Source organism: Peromyscus eremicus, chromosome 3 (assembly GCF_949786415.1).
Source record: "Peromyscus eremicus chromosome 3, PerEre_H2_v1, whole genome shotgun sequence".
Lineage (NCBI taxonomy): Eukaryota > Metazoa > Chordata > Mammalia > Rodentia > Cricetidae > Peromyscus > Peromyscus eremicus.
Window position 1 is genome coordinate 22171010 of NC_081418.1, and position 25067 is coordinate 22196076.

The window sequence follows — 25067 nt, forward strand, 5'->3', positions numbered from 1 at the left end:
AGAAAGGAAAGAAGGAAGGAAGGAAGGAAGAAAGGAAAAAAGGAAGGAAGAAGAGGGATACATTCTGAAACACGTCTTGGTAGGCAATTTCATTGTTATAGAAACAACAGTGTACTTCCATGCACTTGAAAGTTCCGGCCTGCTGTTCCTAGGTTATGAACCTTTTGAGCTGAATCTGCTGAATACCGCAGGCAACTGTAACACAATGGTGAGGATTGACAGAGCTAAACATTCTGAGCATCAGAAGGGCATATTTAAAATAGGGCATTAGAAACTCCTTTTTTAAAAGCAAACAGAAAAGACACACTGTCCTGGAGCATTTACCACAGTGGTACAGGCCTGGAAGTTGCCATAGACAAGGCAGTGAGAGCAAGGTGTGAACAAGAAAGGGAGGCTAGCTGCACTGTTGTGCACTTGAAAAGCAGTGCACACTCAGGCCACACTACATTTCTTTTAAAATATTTTCTTCAATAATAAATGAACCTTAGCTCTTTGTGGCTTTTGTATTTGTAAACTTAAAAAAAAAAATGTGTCCTGCCCCCTTAGTAGATCTTCAAGGATACCAACGTCTTTCTCTAGAATCCCTCCTGAAGGACTTGCCTATGGCTGTTTTACAGGTAACTTTTATGCACTGTAAAATACTGATTAAAAATATTGCACATAAACAGGTGGCAGGCAGCACGGTGTGGTTTATCTCAGTAGCACTGTCACCAGCTTGTGTACTTAGCACTCCAGTGTCACCGGGCAGCAGGAAGCTCTCAGCTCCCTTAACAACGGGGCCACTGTGATATACGTGGTTTGTTGTTGGCACAAATGTTCTATGATGCGAAACCCTTGTTTAAATGAAAACTTTGGGGAGGGGGTGATAATGAAGGCCAAGAAACACGTCTGTGGCTTACAGAGCTCTGCAGGGCAAGGCATGTTTCAAAGAAAGAGGAATGTCTTTTTTCTTAACATGCAGCGACATGGGAATTGTAGAACATGAATGGCGAGTGACTTTTAAGTCCTGTGCTGGTTTTCACTGGACACTTCCCTGTGCCTGTTGTTCAGTCACCAATCATCTCAGGCCGTTGACTTTCATCCTCTCCACAAACAAAATGCATTGCTTTCGTCAGCTCTTCTGGAAGGTGTCTTCAACAAAGGACCGACTCCCTTTCATATCAAAAGGGTATGTGCTCTAGTGTTTGCCTTAGGAAACTAGTATGACTAAAAATACCGCATTCAAATTCTTTCCATTATCAGCAGTTACATCATAGAGTAGGAAGTATTCCTAGAAAATAAGTGTAAGATTGTTAATATAGTATTTTATTAATTCTTTGAAAATTTCATACATGCATACAATATGTTTTGATCATATTCACTCTCTGCTTCTCCCCCTAACTCCTTCAAAACCATATGAGTTGATAAGTCTAGGTTTAGTTCCTTGACTTTGGATAGCCTTGTGGGACTAAAGTTTCTAATCTTTGAAATGGAGATAATGTTCACTGTGCAGTATTGAGATGAGAATTAAAGAAGACATTATATTCAACTATTTAACAGAGCAGAGACCTGAGTAAGTGGTAACACATGGCAGCTATTGGAAAGCCTGTCTGAAAATACTATTTAATAAAGCAACTTTGTTCTCATCTCAAGCCATCATTATATGAATGAATGGCCCACATCCATGTGACTGAAAGGTACCCCTTCAATCAGAAGTTGCCTTGGGAGACGAAGCTGTGATTTACTGGGCATGTTCTGAACCAAGCCATGATTCTCGTCAAGCACAAGATGCCTCCAGTCCACCCAAAAGACAGTAGGACTGGACCTGTCCCTGATGCCCCTTCTCAGAGCTAATATTGTCTACCACTTATGGCAAATCCCTTAATACCTGTTTATGAGAATCTTCCTTGGGAAGATGGTTCTTGCCATTCTTACCTTGTGAGGTCGTTTGCAGAGCTCAGATCTATTCATTATTTAATACCTTGTTTATATAAGATAGACTCTGAAATGAGTCCCTATCCACACAAAGTGCATATAGCAGTTCCTTTCCTCATTGGTGCAACCAAATACCTCCCAAAAGCATCTCAAGGAAAGGTTTGTTTGTTCCAGGTACAGTGTATCATGGTAGTGATGGAGTGGCCGTAAGACCTTGAGGTGACTGGTCACATTGCATTTCAGCCATGAAGGAGAGATCCATGTTGCAGTTCAGCTCACTTCTTCCTTCTCATTCAGTCCAGGAGTCCAGCCCATGGAGTGGTATCAGCCACTTTAATGCTGAGTCTTCCTAACTTATTTAACCCAGTCTGTTGTGGAATACTAGTTGAAGATGTGTTACATTCATTTATGCTGTGAAACACTTGCTTAATGATGCAAAAATGTGTTGCATTCTTTTATGTTGCATTTGTTTAACTCTGTGAAGCTGTGTTACTTGTGGAGACCCACAGAGGTTTCCTAATGAGAACTCACTCAGGGTCCGAGAATCTGAATAGCTGGTTACTATCATGGGTTGGACAGAGATGGACACTAGGTCATTTTGTTGTTGTTGTTGTTGTTGTTTTGAGACAAGGTTTCTCTGTATAGCTTTGGAGCCTGTCGTAGAACTCCTTCTGTAGACCAGGCTGGCTTCGAACTCACAGAGATCTGCCTGACTCTGCCACCTGAGTGCTGGGATTAAAGACATGCGCCACCAATGCCCGGCAATACTAAGTCATTTTTGAGAGTGAATATTGTATCCAATTCTTTTCTCTTGAGAATGACTTTAATGTTTAGTTAAGGTATCTTTGAGGCATTAAAGCAGTAGTTGGGGGTGGGGAGAGGGGATATAGAATTCTTTCTGTATTCTAAGTTTTGGACACCTTTTCCAACTCTTTTAACTTATATTCTTCTCTCATACATTACATCCTGACCACAGTTTTCCTCCACTCCCTGCCACTCTTCCTCCCCCAATCTCCCATCTCCCCTGAATCAACTCCTCCTGTTTCCCTTCAAAAACAAACAAACAAACAAAGAAACAAACAAAAAAACAGAGGAGGCCTCCCAGGGATAGCCATCCAGCATGGCCTAATGAGATACAATAAGACTGGGCACAAACCCTCATATCGTGTCTGGAAATGGCAACCCAGTAGGAGGAACAGGGTCCCAAGCACAGGCAAAACAGAGACACCCCACACTCCCATTGTTGGGAGTCTCACAAGAACACCAAGCTAGCTACACAACCATAAGGTACATGCAGAGGACCTAGCTCAGACCCACACAGGGTCCGTGTTTGTCACTTCAGTCTCTGTGAGCCCCTATGAGCCCTGCTTAGTTGATTCTGTGGGCTGTGTTCTCGTGATGTCCTCAACAATCCTTCCTCCCCTGTTGTGGGATAATGCTCTTGAACACTGTAAAGATTTGTCACTCAAATTGGTTTAATAAAATGATGATTGGCTAGTAGCCAGGCAGGAAGTATAGGTGGGGTGAGCAGACCAGGAGAATCCTGGGTAGAGGAAGGGCAGAGTCAGGAGTTGCCAGACAGACACAGAGGAAGCAAGATGAGAATTCCAGACTGAGAAAAGGTATCAAGCCATGTAGCTAAACATAGATAAGAATTATGGGTTAATTTAAGTGAAAGAGCTAGTTAGTAATAAGCCTGAGGTATCAGCCAAGCATTTATAAGTAATATTATGCCTATGAGTTAATTATTTGTGAAGTGGCTGCTGGGTATTTGGAAGTTGCTGGCTGGACACAGAAACTTCCACCTACACTCCCCATCTTCTGTGGGGTGCCCCTGGCTCTGACTAGTGTTTGGCTGTGGCTTTCTGCATCTGCTCCATGAAGTTGCTGAATGATGCCCCTCTGATGACAACTGGGCTAACACTGATCTATAAATTTGGGGTGTTTTGTTTTGTTTTGTTTTTGCCAGTTGTGTTTGGTTCCATCCTGAGTCTCTGAGCTATCCTGCCTCTGGTTCCTGGCCATCCAGGAAGTGTCATGCACGGACTCCCTCTCATGGCATGGGTCTCAAGTTGAACCAGTCATGGGTTGGCCACTCCTAGGAGTTTGTGTCACCATTGCCCAGCACTGATTGTAGGCAGGACTGTAGAAGTAACTGTCTTATTCAATAAGAAACACAGAGCCAATGTAAAGATAAAAGCCCAAGAGGTCAGAGCTAGAAGCCTTACCCTTCCCGCTTCAACGATCCTCTTCAGCCAAGAGACCTCTCCGAAAGAGACCTACTTCCTGTGTGTCTGTCTTTATAAAGACTTTCTGTTCTGCCTTCTCATTGGTTGTAAACCCAACCACATGATCGCCTCGTCACTGCCTGTCTGTACAGACCTCCAGGTCTTCTATAGTTGGTTTTGAGATTAAAGGTGTCTGTCTCCAATGCTGGCTATATCCTTGAACACACAGATATCTACCTAGCTCTGCCTACCAAGTTCTGGGATTAAAGGCATGCACCACTACCGCTCAGCTTTTGCTATGGCTCTAATAGCTCTGACCCCCAGGCAACTTTATTTATTAACATACAAATAAAATCACATTTCAGTACAAATAAAATATCACCATACAGGACAGATTGTAGACTGAAGGTTTTGTGGCTGGATTGATGTCCCAGTCCCACTGCTAGGAGCCTTGCGTGGTTATAGAAGATGGCCAATCCTGGCTCCATATCTCCCATTTCTAAGAGACTTCGCTAGAGTCACTCTCATAGATTCCAGGGAGTTTCTACTCTACTGGGTTTCTACATTGCTCCCAAATGCTCCCAAAATACCAATTGTCTCTCCCAGTACTCCCTCCCTCTTCCTTTCCTCCCACAATCCCTCCTGATCCCTCCTGTTCCCATCCCCACCTGCCCCCAGTCTACCCACAAAATCTATTTCTCCTTCCCAGGGAGATCCATGTATTGCCCCTTGAGCCTTCCTTACTTAGCCTCTCTGGGTCTGTGAATTGTAGCATGATTATTTTTACTTAACAGATAATGTCTATTTATAAGTGAATACACACCATATTTGTCTTCCTGGGTCTAGGTTACCTCACTCAGGATGATTATTTTTCTAGTTCTATCCATTTGCCTGCAAAATTCATGATGTTACTGTTTCTAACAGATGAATAATATTCCAGTGTGTAAATGTACCACATTTTCTTTATTCATTCGTCAGTTGAGAGACGTCTAGGTTGTTTCCAGTTTCTAGCTATGCAATGAACATAGTTGAGCAAGTATCCTTGTGGTAGGACAGAGTATCCTTTGAGTATATGCCAAGAGAGTGGTATAGCTGAGTCTTGAGGTAGATCGATTCTCAATTTTCTGAGGAACTGCCATATTGATTTCCATAGTGACTGTACAAGTTTTCACTCACACCAGTAATGGAGGAGAGTTCCTCTTGTTCCACATCCTTGCCAGCATGAGCTGTCACTTGTGTTATTGATCTTAGCCATTTTGACAGTTTTAAGATAGACTCTCAGAGTCCTTTTGATTTGCACTTCCCTGATGACTAAGGATGTTGAACATTTCTTTAAGTGTTTCTCAGCCAATTGAGATTCCTCTGTTGAAAATTCTCTGTTTATGTCTGTACCCCATTTTTTAATTGGATTATTTGGTTTGTTGATGTCTAGTTTCTTGAGTTCTTTATATTTTTTTGGATATTAGCCCTCTGTCGGGTTTGGAGTCAGTGAAAATCTTTTCCCATTCTGTAGGTTACCATTCTGTCCTATTGACAGTGTCCTTTGCCATAGGTATGTAGATATACATTGGGTCTTTGATTTGATTCCATGATCAACTTGTTTGTTTTTATGCCAATATCATGCAGTTTTTATTACTATAGCTCTGTATTACAGCTTAAAATCAGGGATGGTGATACCTCTGGAAGTTCTTTTGTTTGTACAGGATTGTTTTTGCTATCTTGGGTTTTTTTGTTTTTCCATATGAAGTTGAATATTGTTCTTTAAAGGTCTGTAAAGAATTGTTTTGGATTTTTGATGGGGATTGCTTTGAATCTGTAGATTGCTTTTGATAAGATTCCCCTTTTTACTATGTTAATCCTACTAATCCAGGAGCATGGGAGATCTTTCCGTTTTCTTCAGTTTCTTTCTTCAAAGACTTGAAGATTTTGTCATACAAGTCTTTTACCTGCCTGGTTACAGTTACCCCAAGGTATTTTATATTATTTGTGGCTATCATGAAGGGTTTTGTTCCCTTGATTTTCTTCTCAGTCTATTTGTCATTTGTGTATAGGAGGGCTACTAATTTTTTTTTTAAATCTTATACCCAACCACTTCACTAAAGGTGTTGATTAGCTCTAGGAATACTCTGGTAGAATTTATGGGGTCACCTATGTATGCTATCAATCATCTTTGAATAGTGATACTTTAACTTCTTCCTTTCCAATTTGTATCCCCATAGTATTTGATCTCCATTACTTGTCTCATTGTTCTAGCTAGAAATTCAAGTACTATATTGAATAGATATGGAGTGGACAGCCTTGTCTTGTTCCTGATTTTAGTGGAATTGCTTTGAGTTTCTCTCCATTTAATTTGATGTTGGCTATAGGCTTTCTGTAAATTGCATTTATTATGTTTAGGTGTGTTCCTTGTGTCCCTGATCTCGCCAATGCTTTTATCATGAAGGGGTGTTGGATTTCAGCATCTAATGAGATATCGTGCAGTTTTTTCCTTTCAGTTGTTTATATGGGGAATTACACTGACAGGTTTTCTTATGTTGAACCATCCCTGCACCTCTGGGATACAGTCTACTTGATCATGGTGGATGATCTTTTTGATGTGTTCTTGGATTCCATTTGCAATGTTTTATTGAGTTTTTTGCATCTATATTCATGAGGGAAATTGGTCTGCAATTTTCTTTCTTTGAATCTTTATGTGGTTTAAGTACCAGGGTAACTGTGGTCACATAAAATAAATTTTGCAGGGTTCCTTCTGTTTCTGTTTTGTGAAATAATTTGCGGGGTATTGGTATTAGCTCTTCTTAGAAAGTCTGTAGAATTCTCAGTTAAAACCATCTTGCCCTGGGCTTTTTTGTTTGGGAGTCATTAATGACTGCTCCTATTTCAAGGGCTACAGGTCTATTAAAATTGTTTATCTGGCTTTGATCTAAATTTGGTAAGTGGTATCTTTTGGGAAAATTATCCGTTTCTTTTATATTTTCCAATTTTTTTTGGAGTTCAGCTTTTACAAGTATGACTTAATGATTCTTTGGATTTCCTCAGTGTCTATTGTTATGTCCCCATCTTGTTTTTTTTTTTTATTTTGTTAATTTAGATATTCTCTCTCTGTCTTTTAGTTAGTTTGGATAAAGTTTGGTCTATCTTGTTGATTTTTCTCAAAGAACCCACTCTTTGTTTCATTGATTCTGTGTATTGTTGTCTTTGTTTCTATTTTATTTTTATTTCAGTCCTCAGTTTAGTTATTTCCTGCTGTCTATGCCTCTTCAGTAAGCTTGCTTCTCTTTATTCTAGAGCTTTTAGGTGTGCCATTAAGTTGCTAGTATGAGATCTCTAATTTCTTGATGAAGGCACTTAGTGCTATGAACATTTACAGTAATTTAACATTACTTTCATTATGTCCCATATGTTTGGGCATGTTGTGCATTCATTTTCAATGAATTTTAGAAAGTCTTTGTTTTCTTTATTTTTGCCTTTACCCAGTGGTCATTCAGTAGAAAATTGTTTAATTTCCAAGAGTTTGTAGGCTTTCTGTTGTTTCTGTTTTTGTTAAAATCCAGTTTTAATCTGTGCTGGTTTGATAGAATGCAGGGGCTTATTTCAGTTTTCTTGTACCTGTTGAGACTTGCGTTGTGGCCGAGGATATGGTCAATTTTGAAGAACATTCTGTGAAGTGCTGAGAAGAAGGTGTATTCTTTTGTGTTTGGATGAAATGTCCTTCAGATATCTGTTAGGTCCATTTGGTTTATAATGTTTATTAGCTCCAGTATTTCTCTTTTTAGGTTTTGTCTGGATGACCTGTTCAATGATAAGAGTGGGGTATTGAAGTCTTCCACTATCAGTGTGTTAGGGTCAATGTGTTTTAAGCTTTAGTAGTGTTTCCTTTACAAATGTGGGTGCCCTTGCATTTGGAGCATAGATGTTAAGAATTGAAAGATCTGTTATATGTAATCTGTAATATAACAAGCCTGTTATAATTTGTTTTTGGAGCACAAAATTAATATAGTTTAATATGTCTCAATGAAATAAATTTAGACAAGAGTTATTTAATATATTTCTATTTGAGCATGTTTTCATGTGCTTAATAAAGTATATGGGGAATGTGCCCTAAGTTGAAACAAAAAATTTATTTACTTCACATATGACTTTCTATGCATAGTCTGAGGGCACTTATATACAATAATATGCCTTTATTTCCATTGTAACATCACATAAGGCTAAGAACAGAATTTCTTACTTTCAATATAATGTTTGTATATTGAAAGGTTTTATACTTTGGAGCATTAAAATTCTTAAATTTTGGATTTTGGATGTGTACCTGTATATTCTCCTGTGTCTGGGGCAAAAACTCAATGTGTCATATTTCACAGTAACTCATGTGCTGTACTCCAATATTTACTGCCACAGGTTCCTCTCTAAAATGCCAAGTTATCATTTGTGTATTTAAGTTTTACTTACATATTTCTTAAATTTAAACACATGTAAACTTCTCTTTCCTCCATTAAAATATTTTATATTACTTTAAAAAAAAGAATTGAAAGATCATCTTGGTGGATCTTTCCTTTGATGACTATGAAGTGTCCTTCCCTGTCTCTTTTGATTAATTTTGAAGTCTATTTTGTTAGATATAAGAATGACTATACTAGTTTGTTTCATAGGTCCATTTACTTGGAAAATCCTTTTTCCAGCCGTTTATTCTGAAGTAATGTATATCTTTGATGCTGAGGTGTGTTTCTTGAATGCAGCAGAAGGATAGATCCCGTTTTTTATCCATTCTGTTAGTCTGTGTATTTTATTGGGGAATTGAGTCCATTGATACTGAGGAATATCAATGACCAATGATTGCTAATTCCTGTTATTTTGTTCATCATGATTGTGTGTGTGTGTGTGTGTGTGTGTGTGTGTGTATTTCTTCTTCTAGTTTTGTTTTTGTGAGATTTCTTATTTCCTGTGTTTTTATATGTGTAATTAGCCTCTTTGGGTTGGAATTTTCCTTCTAGTATATTCTTTCAGGCTGGATTTGTGGATAGGTATGGTTTAAATTTGTCTTTATCATGGAAAATCTTGCTTTCTCCATCTATGGTGATTGACAGTTCTTCTGGATTTAGTAGTCTGGGCTAGCATCTGTGGTCTCTTAAGAGTCTACAGGACATCTGTCCAGGCCCTTTTGGCTTTTAGAGTCTCCATGAAGAAGTCAGGTATAATTCTAATAGGACTGCCTTTATATGTTACTTGGCCTTTTTACCTTGCAGCTTTTAATATTCTTTCTTTGTTCTGTATGTTTAGTGTTTTGATTACTATGTGGTAAAGAGACTTCCTTTTCTGGTCCAATCTATTTGGTGCTCTGTAAGCTTCTTAAAAGTTTATTGGCATGTCCTTCTTTAGGTTAGGAAAATTTCTTCTAAGACTTTTGTTGAAAATAGTTTCTAGGCCTTTGAGCTGGGATTCTTCTCCTTCTTCAATTCCTATTATTCTTAGGTTTGGTCTTTTCATAGTATCCCAGATTTCCTAAATGTTTTAGGTCAGGAATTTTTTAGATTTAATATTTTATTCAACTGATTTATCAATTTCTTCTATTGTATCTTCTACACCTGAGATTCTTTCTTCCATCTCTTGTATTCTGTTGGTGATGCTTGCATCTACAGTTCCTGTTCATTTACCTAGATTTTCCATCTCTAGGATTCCCTCAGTTTGTGTTTTCTTTATTGCTTCTATTTCCATTTTCAGGTCTTTGAACAGTTTTATTCATTTCCTTTGCCTGTTTGTTTTTTTCTTGGCTTTCTTTAAGGAATTTATTCATTTCCTCTAATTGTTTGTGTTTTTCTTGCTTTTTTGAGGGATTTATTTATTTCCTCTAATTTTTTGTGTATTCCTTGATTTCTTTGAGAGATTTATTTATTTCCTATTTCAGGACCTCTATCATCTTCACAAAGTTGGCTTTAAGGTCATTTTCTTGTACTTCAGCTGTGTTGGAATATTCAGGGTTTGCTGTAGTAGGATAGCTGGGCTCTGGTGGTGACATATTGCCCTGGCTGTTGTTGATTGTGTTCATATGCTGCCTCTGGACATTTGGGTTTGGGTAATTATAGGTTTAGGAGCCAATTTCTGAGTTTGTCTTTGTTGGATGGGTGTTTTTTCCCCATTGGTTTCTAGTTCCTTCTGGTCTTCTGACCCAACTGGCCTGTGTTTCTGGTGACCAGTGAGTCCTCTGATCCAGGAGGGTGCCTCTGCTGTGGTTCTGGTGGCATACATGACCTCTGGGGTTCTGGGAACTGGAATGTCCTCTGGTAGAGCAGGGGGCTTCCACTGGAGTAGTAGGCCAAGATCTCAACTCTTAAAATATATGTGAGGTAGTAACTAGCGTTAAGGAGGTATAAGACAATTATCCATATATTTCTCACTTAAATTTTTCTGGCTGTCAAGCAAATGGCTTACAAAATATAGCCATCACTTCCTTGATGATGGCTGTGGTTTAAGAATAACTACAACAAGCCAGGTGGTGGTGGTGGCGGCGGCGGCGGCGGCGGCGGCGCACGCCTTTAATCCCAGCACTCGGGAGGCAGAGCCAGGCGGATCTCTGTGAGTTCGAGGCCAGCCTGGGCTACCAAGTGAGTTCCAGGAAAGGCGCAAAGCTACACAGAGAAACCCTGTCTCGAAAAACCAAAAAAAAAAAAAAAAAAAAAAAAAAAAAAAAAAAAAAAAAAAAAAAAAAGAATAACTACAACAATTTGCTATGAGGGAGCCTATTCTAGACTAAATTTTGACTGAGGTACTGCTGATAATTCAAATACATGAAGAATCATGAGACCATTTTACAATGTCCGTAGCTAGGCATGGGATTTGTGTCTTCTCTGCTGCTGTACCAAATCCGACCCTTGCTCACATGTTACACAGAAACACATATTTGACTTGAAGCTATTGCGGCTGCTCATGATTGAGCTTGGCTCTCTCACCAATCTTTACCTGCCCTCTCAAACACATCATATATTCACACAGATACAAATCATCCCAAACAGTTCCCTTCCCATCAACTAAATTCATTTGTCCTCCCCCGCTTACCTGCAATAGTGTTGATTTTTATCATATGCCAGCTTTGTGTGACTGTAGGAATGGAATGGTCTGAATATAAAGTTAAAGGCACAAAAGTTGTGAAATGCCAAAGCTAAAGCTCTCCTGACAACAATAAATCCCCTCTCTGGCCCTTTCTGCACACCACGTCAATTTAATAGCCCAACTAGCCTTCCTGCACACCACACTGCTCATTTACTAGCTCAGCTCGCTACCTTCCATCCTTTATGGGTAACTGTTAATTATGGGTTCCTGGGTTTTGTGTGGCAGTGTTCAAGTGTTTCTTTCACTTTGAAATGCCTGGTTCATTTCGTTCTTTATATCTTAGCTCTTCATTCTAAGGCATGATATAGTTGAGGAGAAAAATGGTTCCAAACTGAAAATGTTCCAAGACTTAATTCCCTTAGGGTTCAAGGTTACATCTCGTCTGCATTATCTGTCCTTGTGGGGATGATGGTAGGGAGTAAAGTGGAAATATGAAATCATTATCCACAGGGTCTAGTAGCCCTGGCTGGCCTGGAACTCACTATATAGAAAAGGCTGACCTAAACCTTGTGAGAACCCTCCTGCCTCTGTCTCCCAAGTGCTAGTTGTACAAATGTGTCCCACCACACCCAGCTTACGGTGCGTTTTATCACCAGAGTCATTTTATGACTTGCTGTCTTCAACACACCTTGCAAAGACACCCTAAACTTCTCCCTGTGTTCCTTCTCTCAGTGACAACAAGTTCCCCGCAATGTTGCCTGATCAGTGCTGAGAAGGCTGACACTGAATGTTTCTCAGTTTGGCATGTGCTTCTTCCCAGAGGCTGCCCCATGTGCAGAGCTGGCTGAGAAGGACTTGGCCAACCATGCTCAGAACTCAAAGTCCCAATAGGATAGCTGGGCAGGGAGCAGCGAGAGGCCAAAGCTGTGGTTAATTTCATGCTCATCTGGCTTGCCTCTTAGACTCTAGCCCCAGCCCAGAGAGGCTCTGGCAGGAGTGGGAGGCAGCTGGACAGATCAAGAAAGGCCTTTTGTCCCAGCCATTCTATAGCAGCCTTATTTGGAGTAACAGATGCAAATGGACAGGCTTGACTTCCATCTAATGCAAGACGGGTCTAATAACCCAAGGCTTTGCCTCAAGTTAGAAAGCTTCACATCATTGTTTAGAAGTTTTAGGGGTGTGTAGAACTTCATCTTTTGAAGCTTTAAGGAGAAATGCAGCTTCCTCCCCCAAATAAACCACCTAACTTCCGTTTTAGTACGTAATACTAAATACCCTTTTCCCTACTTCCTTCATTCCCTTCGTTTCTTCCTTCTCTAAGGAAATATTATCACTAAGAACACTAACAAGGAAGCGCCTGGGAGATGCTTAGCCTAGTGGCAAGAGAACCCGATTTTGATCCACAGAACCCAAGTTTTAAAAGGCAGATGTGGGCAGATGTGGTGGTATGCAATTGTCACCTCAGCCCTAGGCAAGTCTCTGCGGCTTACAGGTCAGTCAGCCTAGCTTACTCAGAAAGCCCCAGGCCAGCAAGAGACCTGTTTCAAAAACAAAGTAGATCGCTTCTGAGGAATGGCACTCAAGGTTGACCCCGTGCACACACAGACACGCCCAGGCAAGCATACAAACCACACACACACACACACAAAAAAAAAATGAATGTCAGTAAGAAAAGCCCGGGAAACAACAATTCTTCCAATCTATTTTTATGTGCTGTTGGAAACAACCATGTGATGTTTTCATTCATTCTAGGAGGGAAAGTATATCTAGGAGGGTGTGGAAAACTTCAGCTTTAGAAACAGTATCCTAAGTAATCCAAGAGGGAAATTAACTTTTCACACTGAAGATGTTCACTAGCACAAACACTAAAATACTAAATATCTGAGTCTCATCTGTCACCTGATGCTTCCCATTGGCTGCAGGTATAGAAGCTTGTCTCCCTGTCCTGACTTTAGACTCTGCCTTAGGAGAACTTTAAGAAGGACATTTTCCCAGAGCAATTAGAAACAATATATTGTTGTATTAGGTCACTCGAAATTGTCCCGTTTCCCTAAAAAGTGAAGTTAGCGGTGCTATTGAAAAAGATTAACAGTAATGTAGACAGTCTGGGGTGCAGATATCTCTGTTGATGGTGGGGTGATCTGCAGCTCTCCAGGACAGCAGCTGTGAGCACCTATTCATTCAGGTACAGAGACAAGTTTCTAGGGTTGAGTTTTAGAAATTCAGGCCTCACCTGGGGCAGTGAAATAGATCAGTTATTTTAATCCTAAGCTTCACAGTAAGTTTGAAAGTGGATGTAATTTAAATTACTCATTTTCTATGATGTCCTGTATCACAATATGAACGCGTGAAGTTTAAAAAATAATAATACCTGAGCAAGCCCTAAACAATCACTTCCTGAAAAATTGGAAGGTGACTTAAAGAATACTATTAAACAGATCTGTCTGTTAAAACTCCTTCTTCCATGCCCTCCTGTCTCCTGACTTTTAAAGGATGGCACAGGCTCTTGCCACTTCAAGCTGCGTCCTTAACCCTGACTCATGACAGTCACGAATAGGGCTGGAGACATGATTCGGTGGTAAAGCAGTTGCTACACATACAGACCTGAGTTTGAATCGTGCTTGTTACACATACAGACCTGAGTGTGAATCCCGAGAGCCCATGTGAAGACAGGTACTGTAGCATATGTCTGTAATCCTAGTGTTTCTGTGGAGGGGTGGGAGGTGGAGACAGGCAGCTCCGAGGAAGCCACAGGTCAGCTAGCCTGGGATATAGAGCTGTGAACAAAGAAACCTTGTTTCAAACAAGAAGCAAGTAGAGGACCAACACCGGAACTTGTTCTCTGGCCACCCATGTGCCAGAGCACACACACCCTGGACGACAGTGAACACTTGGATTCACACACAAGTGTGTGCATACACATACATCACACCATACAAAAATTCACAAATAAGTGTACTGCTACTGGTCTTCAAGACTAGTAGCATATGCAGCCATGCCCTAAAAGACCTTAGCAATACAGATGTTTTAAAGTTGTCTCAAGAAAAAAAAAATCCCCAAGCACAACTGTATTCAAACTCAGGCTGCAGTTAACTGAAGCAGCATTTGCCTTTGAGAAGCAGAGCTACATGCTGGGTGTTCAGGGCGATACAGCTGATGTTTTTGAGATGGGAGGGTATCAAAACCTGAATGAGTGACAAAATTTAAAGCAGAAAAACAAAACAAGCAAGTACATTATCTTTTCTTGTATATTAACATGGAAATAATTATAGACACTAAAATGTCCTTGAACAGCTTTCTTAGTAAAAAAAAAAAAGTCTATGAAAATTTTCAAAATGATATGTTTATGGCCAAGTTATCATAAAAGAACTTTTGATCTTCAGAAAGGAAGTGTGTGTGTGTGTGTGTGTGTGTGTGTGTGTACGTAAAATGAAGTTTAAGTATTGTCAATTTAACACTACATCTACTAAACAAAACAAATAAAATAGATAATATCAGCTATTAATTAAGAAACCCTCAGGGGCTTCTAGTAGCTCCTTGTAATTTTGAATGTACTTGTTTGTAATCCTTTGCGCTCAGACTCCCTGCTCGAATGATCCTCTGTATTGAAAGGCTGGCGGACAGATTGCCTGTAGCCCGCTCTTGGATTCTTCTCCCTGGACTGTATTACGATTGGTATGCTCTTAGTGACATGCACATTGGCACATTTCCTAGAGGGCTGTTGATGAAAATTGTTCCTAAGAAATCTTACGTGTTCTCTTACCAGAATATCCACATAAGTTATAATTTTACGCTTGAGTTAACTCAATGGAAAGACTACTTAATTTAGTCATTTTAAAAATGAAAATACAGTTGGTCTTAGAGTAGCGGTGTTTCAAAGTGAAAATACAAAAACAATTATAGAGACTTGACCCTTTGAGTCATGACAGGATGCCATGTGCTGGTATATTTTCTTGATCGAGCCTCACAGATTAAGAATTGGACTTCTGGGGTGGGGGGTGGGGGTAAAAAAAATAAAAAAAGAATTGGACTTCTGCTTTCTAAAGCAGTGGTAGACAAGACGCTGTCTGTTGAAACTAATTGGATCTTAAATCCTGAATAAAACATTTTGGTTTGTTCCTCGGCTTCTAGGAAGTGAGTAAAATCATCTCCAAGTCCAGCTGTCTGCCTAAAATAAAGAAATCGGATCAGATAGGGTCAACCTTAGACCTGGGAGCCATGAACAGGTAAGTGGGCTGAGCAAAGAGCAAAAGAGAGAAGCTGTGTGACTATACTGAGAGGGATGCCGGCAGGCTACTCTAAACTGCGATGTAGATACTGATCCCAGAGTCAGCCGCAAGAAAGGGAACTGAAACTGACATTTGGCATTAAGCCAAGACCCTCAAAGGGAGCTACCATAGCCCAAGTTGATGGTCTTCCCAGCAACTAGCATAACTTCCCCATAGAAAACCACTCATATGCTATCTCACTGGATTCCACACACATAATTAGGCCATTGACAGACAGGTCACGATAATGGCCACTAAGCCCCTGAGAAAGTAAGCCATCTGTATTAGGATTGTCACAGAGAGAAGAGCGTCTCAAGAAATACTTCGAGAAATATTTAAAATTAAAATAAAGAGTAAGCAACAGAAGACTGTCAGGGATGACCAAGCAGTGACATGTTAACAACCACTAAGCAGACTGTCCTAATAGCACATATGTGAATATCTGGAGACAGTGAAACACAACCTTGAAGAGAGGAGTAATGACCTTGAGAATAGAAGTGAATAAAAAGAAGGAGAAAAGAGAGGAAGGGCTAGAAAATACCAGAATTGTTTCAAATATTGAGGAAAAATGAGAAGTTCTGACCTATGTCAGACCAGAGAGAACACAGGGAATAAAGGTCATGAGAACGTGAGGGTGGCTAGGCTGCTTTTCCCCAATGCTGAAGTTAGGAATCTACTGTGGAAAGTGTAGGATGCCCAAGAAGGAAAAATACAAAGAAAGCACCACCTAGCTATTAGATAGGAGCTCTGGAGAAAAACAAAGGCGATTTTTAAAAAGTCAGATAGGAGAAAGATGACCCACAAAGAAAGATCACTTCATGTGCAGTGGACTGCTCAATAGTGATACCAGAAAATAAAAGGCAACGGGATGTTATATTTAAGTCCGGAGAGTGAAGAGCTACTGCCTTTCAAGCATGACAATAAAGAAAGGCATTTCCAGTTAAACAAAAGACGAGTTTATCAAAGTGCTTGCACGACAGTGGCGTTAAATCTAAGTGCACGCCTTGGAAAGATGGTGTGTTCTGATGGCAATTTAGGCTAAAAGAAGTCAATGGCAAAAAAGGGTTTTAAACATTCTCATCTGTTTGGAAAGAATAGTTCTTCTTTAAGGGATCAATTAAGAAATCATAGTACTTTTAAATAATTAAAAAAACAGGAGTGGTGGTGCATGTCTTTAATCCTAGCACTTGGGAGGCAGAGACAGGCAGATCCCTGAGTTGGAGGCCAGCCTCTTCTACAGAGTGAGTTCCAGGACAGCTAGGGTTATACAGAGAAACCCTGTCTCAAAAAAACCAATACATATTTAATTATGATAGAAGATATACCATGTTATACTAGTTTCTTTTCTGTTGATGAGATAAAATACTCTGAAAAAAAGGGGGGTTCATTTTCACTTGCAATTCAAGGTTATAGACCATTATCAGGGAAAAGTAAAGGCAGGGTCTTGAAGCAGCCAGTTCTCTCCCAGTCAGGAGCAGAAAGATAAATGCTACATGCTTAGTATTTATAAACACCGGGATTTGCCAAATTAGAGTCTCAGAGTAAGGTGAGCAAGACAGTCCCCCAGAGACCTGACCACAGGCCACCCTGATCTAGACAATCTCTCAGAGACTCTCTCCCAGGTAATTCTAGGTGATATCGATTTGAAAAAACTAACCGTCATGAATATAATTTTATAGATAGAATTTTCAAAGCATTCAACAGCTAATTTCTATCTTCTAAAGAATATATCAGAAGAAATGTGTTCGTGAAACTTTAGTGTCCATAAATCTTTACATTAATAAAAGCTTTGAAACTGAACTAAATGCCCATCCTAAATATTTACAGAGCAAGAAAGTAAAGACAGAAATAAAGACAGAGCTACAATGGAAAGAGCACAGTTCTAGAAATGGAAAACAAAACTATAACAGGAAGACCAATAGCAAAGTTTTCCTTCTGAAAGCGATTATAAAATAGACTATTCTTTCACAGGAGTAGTTGAAAAGCAAGAGAGTATAAAAGCATAAATCCTTAAAAGGTGCATCCCCACTATAGCAGCAGTTGAAAACAGAATGCTATGAACCATTTTATTCCAATGTATTTCAAAACCAAAGCAAAATAATTCTTAGGAAAATATAACTTACCAAAATTGATTTAAGAATTTTTAAAAACTCAAATATTCCTAAAGCTGTTGAATTTACAATCTTCTTCTAAGAACGAACCCACATAATTTTATAGATAGAATGTTCATAGCATTCAACAGCTAATTTCTATCTTCTTAAAGACTTATGTTGTAGGACTGAGGAATTAGCTCAGTCATACAGTAGAATGCTTGTCCCAGAATGTACATTAAAAAAAAAGCTGGGTATAGTTATGTGTACTTGGAATACCACTGAGAGGTAGTGATAAGAAGGTACCTGGAACTCACTGGTCACACAGACAGTGCCTAAAGAATAATATGTGAGATTGTTCTCTGGTCTCCATATATACACACATGCACTTGGACATGCCCCTGCACACACACACAAGCACACCCTCACATGCAGATTTATGTTGTAAATAGAACAGGAAATACTCCCCAAATCAAAAATAATAGAAGTACTGTAAGAGAAAAGAAATTCTAGTGCAGTCTTATGAGGCTGAAAAATTACCAACCAAAAAGCTGACTTGAACTTTTGAGCCCTAACAATCATCCTCTGAGGATAAATGTCACAGGTAGATACTAAATATGAAAGCAAATTCTATAACCTTTTCTTAGAATGAAAATAATTAAAAACACATGTATGGCAAGATAGGCAGCCAAGTATCAAGTCAGTGGGGAAACCATGGTAGGAAAATGTCTGCTGGTTAATGCTGAATTACTGAAATAGAATCAAGAGGGAACCACGGTTTGAACCAGGGTATTAGATCCATAGTTCTGACCATATGTCAGTGTTCAAAACTCCAGAATATCGAGAATAACTAACAAAAAAAAATGGACCTTGTTTTAGATACTATTCTGCTGCTGTGAAGAGACACCATGACCAAAGCAACACATATGAAAGAAAACGTTTAATTGGGGGCATGTTTACAGTTTTAGAGATTAGTCCATTCTCATCATGGCAGGGAGCATGGTGATACACCCACTGACATGATGCTGGAGTAGCTGAGAGTTCTATATCCTGATCCCTAGGCAGAGAGAGAAAGAAATTCTGGGCTTGGCATGGGCTTTTAAAATCTCAAAGCCAGTGATACACTTCCTCCAACAAGACCACACCTTCTAATCCTCTCTAAGAGTTCCACTCCCTGGTGACTAAGCATTCAAGTACATGAGCCCATGGGGTCAAACCACACAGACCTGAAAGCAGAAGGGGAAAAAGATGGAAGTATGTCTTTTCTCATTGGATGGAAAAATTGATATTGCACAAAATTCAACATAATTTTTGTATGTTGAGGATCAAACCGCTAGTCTTTCTTGTGCTAGAAACAGAATTTTTAAAATATGCTGTCTGTGGAGGAATGCTATCCTTGAGAGACCAGCAAATGGAATGGGTTTCCCAAAGCAAGACTCATCCAGAAAGCCACTCGTCACACTCCCACCCGCCAGGCCCATTCCATCAATAGACAAAGCATGGCTCAGTTCCACACAAACAGTAGAACAGTGGAATAGCACCGTGGTACAGGGAATCAAAGTCAGCTGCAGCGCAGCCACACAGCTGCCCTCCTTAGCATGGTGGGAGGTGCATGCCCAGAAACTGCACACAAAGTAGCTCATGCAAATGGAAGAGAACACATCCAAAGGGAGCCTCTGCCCCACTCACCTCCATATACAAGCAGTCCTGCAACTTCCTGCAACTTTGATACCTTCTGATTTCTTTACAGTGTACTAGACCAACTGGTTTTCTTTCTACGCCAAACTAAAGGGGGAATTCTTCCACCAACCCACCACATCTCCTGCTATAGCATTAGCAACACAAATACTAAAAAAGACAAAGGGAAAATGAATTGATGTAAAAACTCACATTTGATATGAACTAACATTTAAAGGCTTTAGTTTTTTAGCATTAACTGTGTGTCTATGTCTGTCAGTGTGTGGGCTTGCTTTGTTTAATAGGCGGGTTGGCATCTCTGCATCACTAGACGGTCCCTGTACCATGACAGGTGTGCACAGGTCCATTTCTTAATGTGCTGGGGGAACCGGGACAGCTTTGGGTTAAAAGCCCTGCTCTAACCACATTCTTTTCTGTTCAATTTAGAAGAATGTGAGAGAATTAAAATCCTTTGCTTTAAAAGTCTCAGAAGGGAGTCATTTACCTGAAAGTCATCTGGTTTCATGTTGAGGTCCTGTTCTTCTATTAACCCAAATAACAGTAAGTTTAGCACAAAAGAAGCCTTCTTGTCTGATGCAGCCATTTTTATTAATAACGTATTTGTTGAAATGAGGAAGCTAAAGATATATCTAGTCACTAGTGTGTCGTTAACTGTAATGACTTGCATGTAACAATAGTTTTAACCATTTTAGGCATACAGTTCTGTGGTATACATGCCATCCACATGGTTGTACAGCCATCCATAACATTCTCATCTTCCCTAACTGAATTGTGTATCAGCGTAAGCTACATCCATTGCCCTTTGCCATTTTCTGGTCTTTTAGTTTGGGGTTTGTATCTTTTTCTTCTAGAAGGGGCACTTGATTGAGTTCTCCGGGCCACCAGTTTTGCATGGACCACGACAATGATGTACTCTCTGCATTTCCAGCTTCAATTCTCTTTAAAATGAAAGAAGAACTGGGGGTACTTGGGGGAGAACATGCGCTCAGAATCCTAGTGTTTTATTATTGTCATGTCCATACCTCCCTGAAAGCGAATTTTTAATAACTTTATGTTTAACTAGTATTTTTAGCAGATTCATCCTATTTGATATGCAAAAAAATATATCCTTCTTGCATTTGTATTTTATCAGTATTTATAACATGTAGCTAAGTTATATAATTAAAAAATATCTGAGTTTGAGCACAGCTGACTTGTGGAAAGCTATGGAATGCGTCCAGCTACCTAGTTGAACTGATGGAGACGGAAATGTGGGACATCTGGAGAGCCATCTCCTTGCTGTGAGCATGTCAAGTGAAGGGTGCTGTTGACAATATGATCTGGCAAGTTGAATATTATATTAAACTAATAGATTAAAAGTAGCATGTACAGCTGTGATGATTAATTTTATGTGACAATTTAATGAAGCCACAAGGTACCTAGACACACATTATCCTGTGTGTCTCTCGGGGCACTTCTTGATGCAATCCATACTTGAATGAGTAGACTGAATATAATAGATTGGCTTCCCTAATATAGATGGACCTCACCCAGCCGACTGAAGACATGAGGGAAACAAAAAGGTTAAATACTAGGGATTTTTTCTGCCTGACTGCCTTGAAATGTGATGTTTTGATCAAAACATTAGCTTCTCTGCATCTGTAGACCGTCTGAGGCAGATCTCAAAACTTTTAAATCTGCTTAGTCCTGTGAGCCAATTCCTTGTAATAAATCTCTTTTTATATATTTGTGCCTGTTAACAAATACCTTTATTGCATAACTTTATTTTGTATTTTATTATTTATCATTATGAAATAATAATAAGACTTCCTAAGACTAGAGGAAGCCGAATGGAGCATATGTAGAATACTGCTATGTTTACAACATTTCTCTAAACCCAAATTTACTCCAAAATATAAATTGTTTTAAAAAGTAGTACATACCATATGATCCCTCTTGAGGCCTTTTTTAATTATATGGTTAATGTTTACAAAATATTAGCAATCTTTCTTTGAGAAATTATTTTTTCTTCTCTGTAGCACTTTCTATTGCCTGACATTTAAAAAATGAATATTATATCATTTTACTAAACTGTGGAAGTTCCTCTTTAAAACATTTGAGACTCTTTGACTAAGTGACTCAAAAGGCCATCAAACTCCAAAATTACTATTGTGACCTATTTGCTGTTAGTTTTTAATAGAATGTCATCCCCTTTTGAGTTTCCTTATGAATCCAGAGCATTTTCGGATGAGACTCCAATACTAAAGCCACAGAACTAGAAAAACAATCTGGTGGTAGTAGTATTAGGAATATGTTGGTCCTGCCTGTTTGGATTCACTCAAATTACTATAACTTAACTTAAATTACTATAACTTAATGCCAAAACTGTCTTATAACAAGTAGATGTCTTATAACCAGTAGAAATTTATCTCACAGTTCTAGAGGCAAAGAAGTCCATGACCTTTGGTGTCCCATTGAAGCCATTTTCTGGTTCATGGATGACCACTTCACTTTGTGTCTTCATGGTAGAAGGAGCAAGGGACCTACCTCTCCAGGGTCTCTTATAGTAACACTAATTCCTTTCACAAAAACTCCATCATCATTTCCTATTACTTCCCAAAGGTCCCACTCTAAACACCACCACTTGAGGGAGGGTAGGATTTCAGCTTATGAAGGGGCGGGGTCACAAACATTGAGTCTGTAACACTGCCCTGCTAGGAGCTTAATAGTTTGCGTGTCTTTGACAGTCCCAAACATTGTAAGGGAGGGAAGTGTTTGCGGTTGCAAGGCTCTGAGTAGTTGCAGATAATCGGAACAGAGGAGTGAAGAACTGTGTCTCTAAGTCAAAGCTGAGCTTGGCATTCAATAGAGGGATTCAGAAGGTCTTGTTTTCTTCCCCCGTTTCCTTTGTTCTTTTTATCCTGTCTCCTGACATCCGACTTTTGTCTTTTGACTGTTTTATAAATTCTTAAGTGAGCCATTTCTTTTTTCCCCCACTCCAAAACCATGGGCACTTTGCATCTGGGAACAGTCCCTCTTCCTATGTGTTCCTGTCACCTAGCAGAGTTCCCATCCATCTACCTAGGGGTTGTTGAATGCTTGTTTTGACAGGAGGATGCTTGTGAACTTAATCACTGCTCCTAAGAAGATCCTCTGTGGTTCCCTAGTTCTCCCTAGTCTCTTTCTTTTCTTCTCTATTGGTTTCTTTGCTCAGACTTTTTTGTAGTAATACAGCTGGAGGCTCACTGACTTTATTATGCCCCTTCTTAATGTGTCAACCACAGGCTCATTCTGGTGTTTGCATGGAGGATGTTCTCCCCTTAACCTGGGATTTTAAAAAGTAATAATAGTCTATGCAAATGATTCCCAAACATAATTGGGCATCAGAGTCACCTGGAAAGCTTGTTAAGAAATTATGAGTTAAGAAATCATCCTGGGATCTGTTTCTCACTCAGCGCATATGGAACAAATTCTCAGATGATGTTGGTACTGATGCTGATGTGCTGGTCTAGAGACCATACCCCGAATCACTGACCTATATAGCACAAAAGCATAAAGTAGTTGCTTAATCCCCTGTTCTGGAAAGAAAAAAAAATGACCACCTATATATCAATGTATAGAATTTAGTCACAAAATAAAAATAACAGGAAGAATATGCACACTTTGTTTAAAACGCAAGATAAAAGAGCTTTTCTCATAATTATTTCCTTCAACTAAAATCATTTTCACAGAACATAAGTAAAGTTAAAACTGCTAAAGAAGAGACGACTATTGGTTAATTCTACTAGGGTATGTAAAAAGGTTAATTATGGTATGTACATCTTGAAGATCCTCTTGCTGTGTGAGCCATCTCCAGAAATACTTGCCATAGTACTGAAATAGAAATGATTGCATGAGTAAATTATCACCCACACTCCTTGCAGGCATCATTTCATACCGAAGCCTTTTCTCTTTTCAGGGAATAATGGTTTTACATTTTACTTGCGACGGCACTCGAATTGCCAAATATAATAGGGGCATTATGCTAAAAAGCAAAAAGATTCCAAGTGAGAAGATAAGTCAAATATAGTAATCTCATCCGCCAATTAATCTTTAAAGAGTGCTCCTCTTTTCTTCCTGCTGCCCCCCAAATCCGGACCCTACACATAATCACAGAAACTGAATATCGTAGTAGAGAAAAGCTAACAAGGATTTTAAAATTCCACTAGTTATGGATTCTAGCTATGACCCTTTGGCCATATTTGGTCTACTGCTGATTTTAATAAATTTTATAGCAATGCTTCTTTGTTTACATAGTCTTTGACTGTATCACCCATGACAGACCAACCATGTGGTTTAAAGCCAAAAACATTTACTTTCTCACCATTGACCAAAAAGAAAAAAAAAATGCGATTGACCAGTCCAGCTTGCTCTTAAGTTCTCAAGAAGAAGCAGCTCAAAGTCCCTCATTCTGGCAGCAGCATGAGAGGGCGCTGCCTTTACCAACTCCTGCCCCAACCAAAGCGTGAGAGCTGTGCAGAAGGACACTGGTGTAAGTTTGCATCTCATTACAGTTTTCAAAGGTCCCTTTCAAATGGCATGGGAACCCCCAAATCAGTAATCAAACAGAAGTGTACTTTGATGTTAGTCCAAAATGTATAGATTTTTCACACACCCATGAAGTATACCAGTAGCTTTTAAGACTCGGGGCTGTTTCTATAATACGACCATGGATAAAAGAATTAATAGATTTTTTTTCTTTCAGAAAATATACTAGCAGTACTTTCCGATGTGCAGAGCCTACAAGAGAACATGCTTGGTAACATAAATTCTTATTTTCTCAAACTAAATTCACAAAATTGTCAAGAATGTATGAGCATGTATCTGTAAGTTTATATGTTTTTAAACACATTTCATATACCTATGTTTAAAATAAAATTATATAATTGTGCTAGATGGCCCTTGGTCTCCCTTACTTATACATAAAGGAAAAAATACTTATTTTGTAAACAGAAACCCAAATCCTGTTGTTTTGGGTATAGCATTGTACGATGAATTAAACAAGAGATGCTATTATTTTATTCTCGAGCTCTTTATTGGTTGTATCCTTTCCACCAAGAACCATCAGTGCCGAGACTGATACACAAAGCAAGAAGCAGACCACAGAGTCTGACTGGGGTGGCTGGGTCAAAACATGCAGTACAAGGTCTGCAGGGCTGGACATGGGGTGCGTGGGCATTGAAGGGACATTTGAAAGAGCCTTGAAAGGAGGACAGGGACTTGCCATGTAGATGCGCAAACTCCAAAAACTGAACCATCAGTTTTCATGTAGCTGCACTTGGGAGAATTGTCAAAATTAATATATATTGTATACAGTGGTGGTTTCATAAAGACTTTCTCATGTACCTAAATATACCCCTCTATTTTCATGCCATGTATATAAATGCATATATATATATAACATATTCATAAACTTCATATGGGAGAAAATGTGCTATTTGTCTGCGTCTGGCTTAATTATTACTCATTTGTGATCACTAGTCCCATCCATTTTCCTGCTAGTAGTATAATTTCATTCTTATTTATGGCAGAATAAATTCCCAGTGTGTATATATGCCATATCTTCTGTATCCTGGGTTGATTCCACAATATGGATATTGTGAATAGTGCTAAAATAAGCATGGGTGTGCAGGTGTCTCTGTAGTACACTGATGTACATTCCTTTGGGTTTATTCTGGAAGTGGTATATACAGATCATGGTGTAGTTCTTTTCAGCTTTTTGAAGAACATATATACTGATTTCCATAGTGACTGGGCCAATCTACATTCATATTAGGAATATATAAGGGCTTCTCCCTGTCATC

The 25067-nt window shown here is 39.2% G+C and overlaps 1 protein-coding gene across 1 annotated transcript in view; it reads left to right on the forward strand.

Annotated features, from left to right (window-relative positions):
• The first annotated feature begins 839 nt into the window (after nucleotides 1-839).
• The window catches only part of Glcci1 (glucocorticoid induced 1), a 156290-nt gene continuing 132062 nt past the window's right edge, over nucleotides 840-25067 (forward strand). The window contains exons 1-2 of the mRNA XM_059257367.1: nucleotides 840-1168; nucleotides 15321-15415. The gene's annotated coding sequence lies outside the window, so the exon portion shown is untranslated. The remainder of the gene's footprint in view (nucleotides 1169-15320; nucleotides 15416-25067) is intronic.